The sequence below is a fragment of the Muntiacus reevesi genome, chromosome 3 (genome assembly GCF_963930625.1).
Source record: "Muntiacus reevesi chromosome 3, mMunRee1.1, whole genome shotgun sequence".
Classification (NCBI taxonomy): domain Eukaryota; kingdom Metazoa; phylum Chordata; class Mammalia; order Artiodactyla; family Cervidae; genus Muntiacus; species Muntiacus reevesi.
This window is the reverse complement of record NC_089251.1, coordinates 221,857,347-221,864,776: the sequence shown is the minus strand read 5'-3', so window position 1 is coordinate 221,864,776 and position 7,430 is coordinate 221,857,347. Positions and strand designations below refer to the sequence as shown.

The 7,430-nt window shown below is 40.1% G+C and overlaps 1 pseudogene; it reads right to left on the bottom strand.

The window, feature by feature from the left end:
* Positions 1-1,320: 1,320 nt before the first annotated feature.
* LOC136164225 (mitochondrial adenyl nucleotide antiporter SLC25A23-like) lies at positions 1,321-6,029 on the bottom strand (annotated as a pseudogene).
* Positions 6,030-7,430: the final 1,401 nt, after the last annotated feature.

The following is a 7,430-nucleotide window of genomic DNA, read 5'->3' as shown; positions in this document are numbered from 1 at the left end:
CATGAATAGGGTTTAATAGCTCAAACTATTAGAATGATTAGGAATCTAGTATATTTTTGAAGATGAACAATAGTATCTTTGCTCAAAAATTAGCAGACTTCATCAGAGAAAATTTTTCTGGAAGTAGTCAGCAGAAAAATAAGCAGACAATAATGCTTTTGAGAGAATGGCCTCTGAAATCAGAAAGCTGTGCCAGATACCAGTTGTGTGATCTTGGAAAAGTTATGTAATCCCTTTGTCAGTTTTCTCATCTTTAACGGTATTTACAATGTGAGTTTATTACGAGGATCAAGTAGGATATTTTATCAAAACAAGAAAAGTATGCCTGGTAAATTTTAACTTATCCACCAGAAAGGTCTCCTGAAGGGGAATGTCTAAACTGTATAGAATTTCAGTCCACAAGGAGTAATTCCATGCTGACTTGGAAGTAACAAAAGCTAGAGAGAAACCAACCAAGCCACATTAGACTTCAAAAAAAATCAAGTGTGTGATACTGTGTGACAGAATGGACAAAGTGAAGTTTTATGCATTCAGAATTTTAAAACCTCAGAAAGAATGAGAGAAACTCCCAACTGCCAAGACCACTTATTGGCAGGTGACCAGCCAGGTTCCTGGAAGGAAACAAAAAGCACCCACTTCTGGGGTTTTAAAGAGACATTTTTATTGGGTATTAGGATATCACTGCTTTATGATGTTGTGTTAGTTACTGCTGTACAACAAAGTTAATCAGCTATATGTGTACATATATCCCCCCTTTTTTGGATTTCATTCAATTTAGGTCACTACAGAGTATTAAGGAGAGTTCCTTGTGTTATAGAACAGGTTCTCATTAGTTATCTTTTTTATACATATTAATGTATATATGTCAATCCCAATTTCCCAAATCATCCCAAACATGCTTTCCCCACTTAGTGTCCATGTTGTTCTCTGCATCCATGTCTCTATTTCTACCTCACAAACAAGATCATTGGTACAATTTTTTTCTAGAATCTGCACATATGCATTAATATACAATATTTGTTTTTCTCTTTCTGACATATTTTACTTTATATGACACTCTCTAGGTCTATCCATGTCTCTACAAATTACCCAATTTCATTCTTTTATGGCTGAGTGATACTCTGTTGTGTGTGTATATGTGTGTGTGTATGTGTGTGTGTGTGTGTCGCTCAGTTGTGTCCTGACCTTTTGTAACCCCACGGACTGTAGCCTGACAGGCTCCTCTGTCCATGGAATTCTGCAGGAGAGAATACTGAAGTGGGTTGCCATTTCCTTCTCCAAGGGATATTCCTGATCCAGGCATCAAACGCAGGTCTCCTCTTAGATGGCCAGGTCGATGACCGTGTAGAGGATGATGCCCAGAACGTTGGGCATGTAAGCTATTGTAGAAGGCATGGGGCCCTTCTCACTCCAGGATCCGCCACTCACAGTTCAGCAGCCTCTTTTACTGGCCTGTCAGGCAAAGGGTCAGCCGTGTCTTCAGCACCTCCATGGGGTAGATGATGGTTTGGGATGTGGCACCAGCCAGGGAGCCAGCCACAAAGCGCTCCTGCATGTGCAGTCTCCTGTTGCCCCTGGATGGCCCGCTTGATCTGCTCATGGGCAGTGAACTTGATGGCCGACTCAGGTGCAATCTTGAGCAAGTTAATCCTGTTGCTGCACCACAGGGAGTGCACGCCCCTCTCTTGGATCATGCTCCCCCCGGAGGCCCCCAGGATGTTCAGCCGGTTGGTCTTGGAGGCGTGGATCTGCATGAAGACCTTGAGGCAGTACAGAGGGGCTGTGCCTCTCCAGGGCATGGCACCTGCCACTGCGTCCGCCACCAGCTGCTTCCACCATGCCCCAGTCAACTTCTCCTGCTCCAAGAACTCATCCAGGATGGTCAGGCACTCACCAATATCCAGGACCATGGGATGCTTCCAGAAATATAGCACGTCTTCCACGTTCTCCAGCGAATGCAACAGGAACTGGTCATGCCACTCCTGCCAGTCCATGGTCATGGTGCTATCACGGTGACCTCAGCTGCTGCTTAAGGACTTCCCCTCCCCTCCCTCTCGTGGGGCCCTGCCAGCCTCAGCGCTGGCACTTGTAGGCAGTGACTATACACACACACACATCTCCTTTATCCATTCATCTTTTAATGGACATTTAGATTGCTTCCACTGTAAATAGTGCTGCAATGAACTATGGAGGATCCTTAAAAAGTGAAAACTGAATTATCATATGATCTATCAATCCCACTTCTGGGCATATACCCAGAGAAAACCAAAATTTAAAAGGAGACTTTACTGAAGGAGATATTTACAGTGGTGTAAGTAAAGTTAAAGAAATTCACAAAGAATGGGAACAGGAAGGGAGTAATGAGAATGAGAAAACGTTGCTATCCCTGGGGCGAAGAGGCAAGGGAGGGACTGGTGTTTTCAGAGCTTAGGGAGAGCTAGATCCTCCAGAAAGAAAGGCCTGATGGAAGCTGTGGCTGAAAAACAGCTCCTCAGAATTCCGATTTAAAAACCACCTTGAGTTATGGTTAAATAGAAAATTCTGATTATGTCTCTCTATAATATTTAAGCCCAGATTCTGCAGTTTTAACAAGACCTCAAGTGACTCCTGTGCTATTGGAGTTCCATCCTTGGGTCATGCTGTAAGAAGCAAGGACATAGAAAAACTTAGTCACTGCCACAGCCAAGACATACGAGCAGAGAAGCATCTAGCTTCCTGGGGGCCCAGATGGTAAAGAGTCTGCCTGCAATGTGGGAGACCCAGGTGATCCAGGAGATCCCCTGGAGAAGGAAATGGCAATCCACTCCAGTACTCTTGCCTGGGAAATCCTATGTATGGAGGAGCCTGGCAGACTACAGTCCATGGGGTCACAGAGTCAGACTTGACTGAGCAACTTCACTTCACTGTCATCACTTCACTTCTGCAGTTTTAACAAGACCTCAAGTGATTTCCATGCTATTTGGCTTCCATTCTTGGGCCATGCTATAAGAAGCAAGGACAGAGAGAAACTTAATCACTGCCACATCCAGGGCATATTAGCAGAGACGCATCTGAAAAAGAAGTGTTCCTTGTCCATGTGTTAATAGTTGATGAACCTTTTCCTCCTCTACCCTATGGAAACTGTATATAGGGTAGAGTTTCCTGATGTAAATTGGATTCAGAGTAGATGAGATAAAAAATCCCTTTTCTTTACATAATAATATAGTATAAAACTCATTTACCCAAAACTAAAATTAGATTTAGGGAAGTGAACAGAACATAAAGGAAACATGATTTCAAATGCAGTTTTAAAACACATTCATGAAATAAGCATCCTGTCTTCAAAACTTACTACGTTAGGCTTAGAGAAATAATGGAAAATATACATGCCAAAATACTGTAGCGCCTATTTCTGGATAATAGAATACCAGAGATTTGTATTTTCTTCTTGTTTAGATCTTATTTTTTTAAACTGTTTCTGTACTCAAGATGTATTATAGCAAAAACAATATAAATTTTAAAAATGGACAAATATAGATATTTGATAATATTTAAATTAAAAAGTTGCTTTCTGTATACAGTTCTTTTAAGTGCCAGATACCTCTAATATTTTGAGAAAAATATTTAAAACATGAATCATTATATTACATGTGTAAAGCTTCTAGAGTGTCATAGCAAAATAAACTTTTGTACCATAAATAAATCATCAAAGTTGAGATTGAAGCTTCTTTAGAGAAAATGAGTTGCTGGAGAAATAATCACAATGCATCACTTTTTACAGATGATTCTTTACGTGATCAGGCAAACATGAGTGTCATTATGTCCATAGAATAGAGGAGAAAAAGACCATGAGCTATCACATGTACAAAAGAAAAACTCTTTCATTTCCACCTGTGGGATTGTCCTATGATTTAACATTTGGCTCTGTTCTTCCCAGTTCCTCATCCAAATAAGACCGTACTTTTTATAGCATTAACAGTTGTTTTTTTTTTTAAGGCTACTCATTCCAGTATTCTTGGTCTTCCCTTGTGACTCAGCTGGTAAAGGATCTGCCTGCAATGAGGGAGACTTGGGTTTGATCCCTGAGTTTAGAGGATCCCCTGGAGAAGGGAAAGGCTGGTGGCTCAGAGGTTAAAGTGTCTGCCTGCAGTGCAGGAGACCGGAGTTCAATCCCTGAGTCAGGAAGATCCCCTGGAGAAGGAAATGGTAACCCACTCCAGTATTCTTGCCTGGAGAATCCCATGGAGGGCGGAGCCTGGTAAGCTACAGTCCATGGTGTTGCAAAGAGTCGGACTCTACTGAGCGACTTCACTTTCACCCACCCCAGTATTCTGGCCTGGAGAATTCCATGGATTGTATAGACTGTGGGGTCACAAAAAACTGGACATGACTGAGCGATTTTCACTTTTACTTCCAGAACTTTTAACTTCTGTTTTGACATAACTTCCAGGTTTCTTTAACATTTCTGAGAATTTTGAAATGGTTCTCCTGTTAATATCTACCATTCAAAGTAAAGGGATGGTGGAGGAGGGCCAAGGAAGTTACAGAAAGTTTATATATATTTATATATATATCAAAGAAAGAGGCCGCTGTACCTCTTATTTTCATATGTGGGAAAATATGCATAAGTGAGATTAAATCTGAATAAATAAAGGAGAGTCAGAAAATCATTCTTAATGTCTATATCTTCAAAGTCTTGAGAGAAAATTATTTTCTGTCAAAATTAGGATCTTATAGTCAAACGAGCATTAAAATGACATGGCAAAGCAAAGCCTTTTCCAGAAAAGTGAAGATTCAGAAACTTTTCCTGACTAAAGCTGTGCCTGAAAGAAATTCTAAAACTGGTATTCCAGCAAACTAATTAAAAAAAAAAATTAAAGGATGATGTGGAACTTAAGAAAGTTGAGAGAAAACTAGCAAACAGTAAATACATAGCTAAGAATAATTTTTGTCATGAAAGTGAAAGTGTTAGTCATTCAGTGGTGTCCAACTCTTTGCTACCCCATGGACTGTAACCCGCCAGGCTCCTCTGTCCATGAAATTCTCCAGGCAAGAATACTGGAGTGGGGTGCCAGTCCCTTCTCCAGGGGATCTTCTTGACCCAGGGACTGACCCTAGTTCTCCTTTATTGCATACAGATTCTTTACCATCTGAGCCACCAGGGAAGCATACAGCATTATAAAATCATTACTTCAGTGACAATATCTCTTCTCCCAGCTGTAGAGTCCGGGAAGGGCTCTTTCCTTCCTTGCTAGTAGCACTTCCTTGACCTCTACCTCAATTGCCTAATCACTGGGCTATGTTAATAAACACCATGGTAATACTACAATTGGTGTATCTAAATCTAAATTCATCATTTCATAATAAATTTCATCACTCCTACTGAGTTCAATATTTTTTCTGACTTATTCTCAGATCTTTAAGATGGCAGATGACTGCTGAGTGCTCTCTATTTTGTAGTGTTTCTAAGAATTTCTCCACAGGAAAGATGTGATTCCAATTACTGGTCAAAAGACATTACAACCTAAGACAGTGTGATGTCAGGCACCCATGAAAATACATATATTTTTCTTTTCTGGTAAAGGAAAGCTCAACATTTCTACCTACCAGTACCCTAACTTGAGGTAACTGTAGAATGAGAGTGCCAACCATTGTATTTCTCTGTCTAACCTTCCCCAAGTTCCACTCATATCTAGGAACCCTAGAAGTTCTGTCTCTGAATTGGTTATTGAGATTTCCACAGGGACATCATATTAGGAACCAGCTCCTAATTGTGGAATATAAATCTTCTCCTGTTTTTCTCTGCTGACTCATTATGATGATGCTTCCTATTAACTAAAGAGATCACACCAGTGTCGGCATAGGTTTCCAGTGAGCTGCTTAAACTCACAGAAGCCAAGTGAAGGTTGCTGTTGCCTAAGGCCAGAATCTTGGATACCTTTGCCAATAACTCACATTTTCTCTAGTGTTGGTCCTAAAGAGATCAGTGCCATCGCCAGCCTAGCTACTGCAGACAGCAATACCACTGCCATCATCTGAACCTCAGCCATCTGCAATTGCCAAGCTTGCTTTCGCCATAAGACTTCCACCAGTGGTGAGACAGTGCTCTCAGAGTCCATGGGAGTGATAGAGTAATGAGATTTATTCTACTCTTTCCCCAAGAGTCAGGCCTGAGTGCACTGGAGATAGGCCAGTGGAGACAGGGGTGAAGCCATATTATTTCTCTATGAAGCCCTCTTGGTGAACACAGTCATCTTGTTTTTTGCACCAGTTCCACTCTCTTTCCCTCCATGTCCCTATACCCATGATTCCAACAGTGCATCCAAATTGACTTATAGAGAGCCCATTTGACCCAGCCTTCAGATGAGCGCAGATCTCCTTGAAATCTAAAATTATGTTCAAGCTGAATCTCTACCAAAAAAAGAAAAAGAGGGAGAAAGGACGTTTAGAAAATTATTTCTGTTCTATCTGCTTTGTATTTCAGAAACTGCTCTCAAAATAAGTTTGAAAAGGATAAAAAAAGGAAGAAACAGATGCAAATGCTAGTGATATGCTGAAAATAGTAGAAACAAAAACAAAAAACAAAACCAGAAAAACAAACAAACAAAAAAACTGATGATCATACATACATTAACTTTATAACAGTATTTACAAAATGGTAAGATAAAGCAGCTACAAGGCATGCTGCCAGCGGGTTGCACGGTGCTGATTTCTGCAGAGCCAGTGAGTCTGTGCAGCAAATCTTTGGGAAAGAGAATGGTGGGGTCTAATGTTAGCAGCGGTGGAGCAGCCCCCTAGGGAAGGCCTATATAGATAACACAATAATAACTGCAGGGTGGACACCAGAGGTTACATGGCTGTTAGCTGCATTTGAGAAATCAATTAGGTAGGCCACTGAGAAGTCTAAACTGAAAAAAGAGTTATTTGATATTTTAGTAGAGAAACTCACTAGGAAATATGAAGTAGAGTTTAAGAAAAATGATATTGAGTAAAATTATTATTTTAGTATGAGTATACTCACTCACATGAGTGAGTTATGCATATACTCATGTACTAGGAAACATATTGTTAGAAATTTTAGGAGGAACTGAGGCAGATGCTAAGAGAAAGATATTTCTTGCTTATGTAAAAATGGCGTAAGGAATACTTTTTTAATAAAAATGATGGATCAGGAATTAGAAAATTTAGAACTGAAATCAGATTATTTTTCTTTGAGTGTCAGTAGTTTTCAGAACTGCAATAAGAATTTCTCTAAGTTGGATCTTAGGAGAGGTTGAAGAAGTGGTTGTAAGAATAATTGCCAAAAGGTAGCCTTTTTACTGAAAAACTCTTGCTTCCTTTGAGTTTATTTATTTTTGTTTTCACCTGTGAAGAAAAGAACATCTAACTTTTGGATTTGATTTTAGATTAAACAATGTACCTAAAATCACATAGAGCTTGCCAGATGGTGC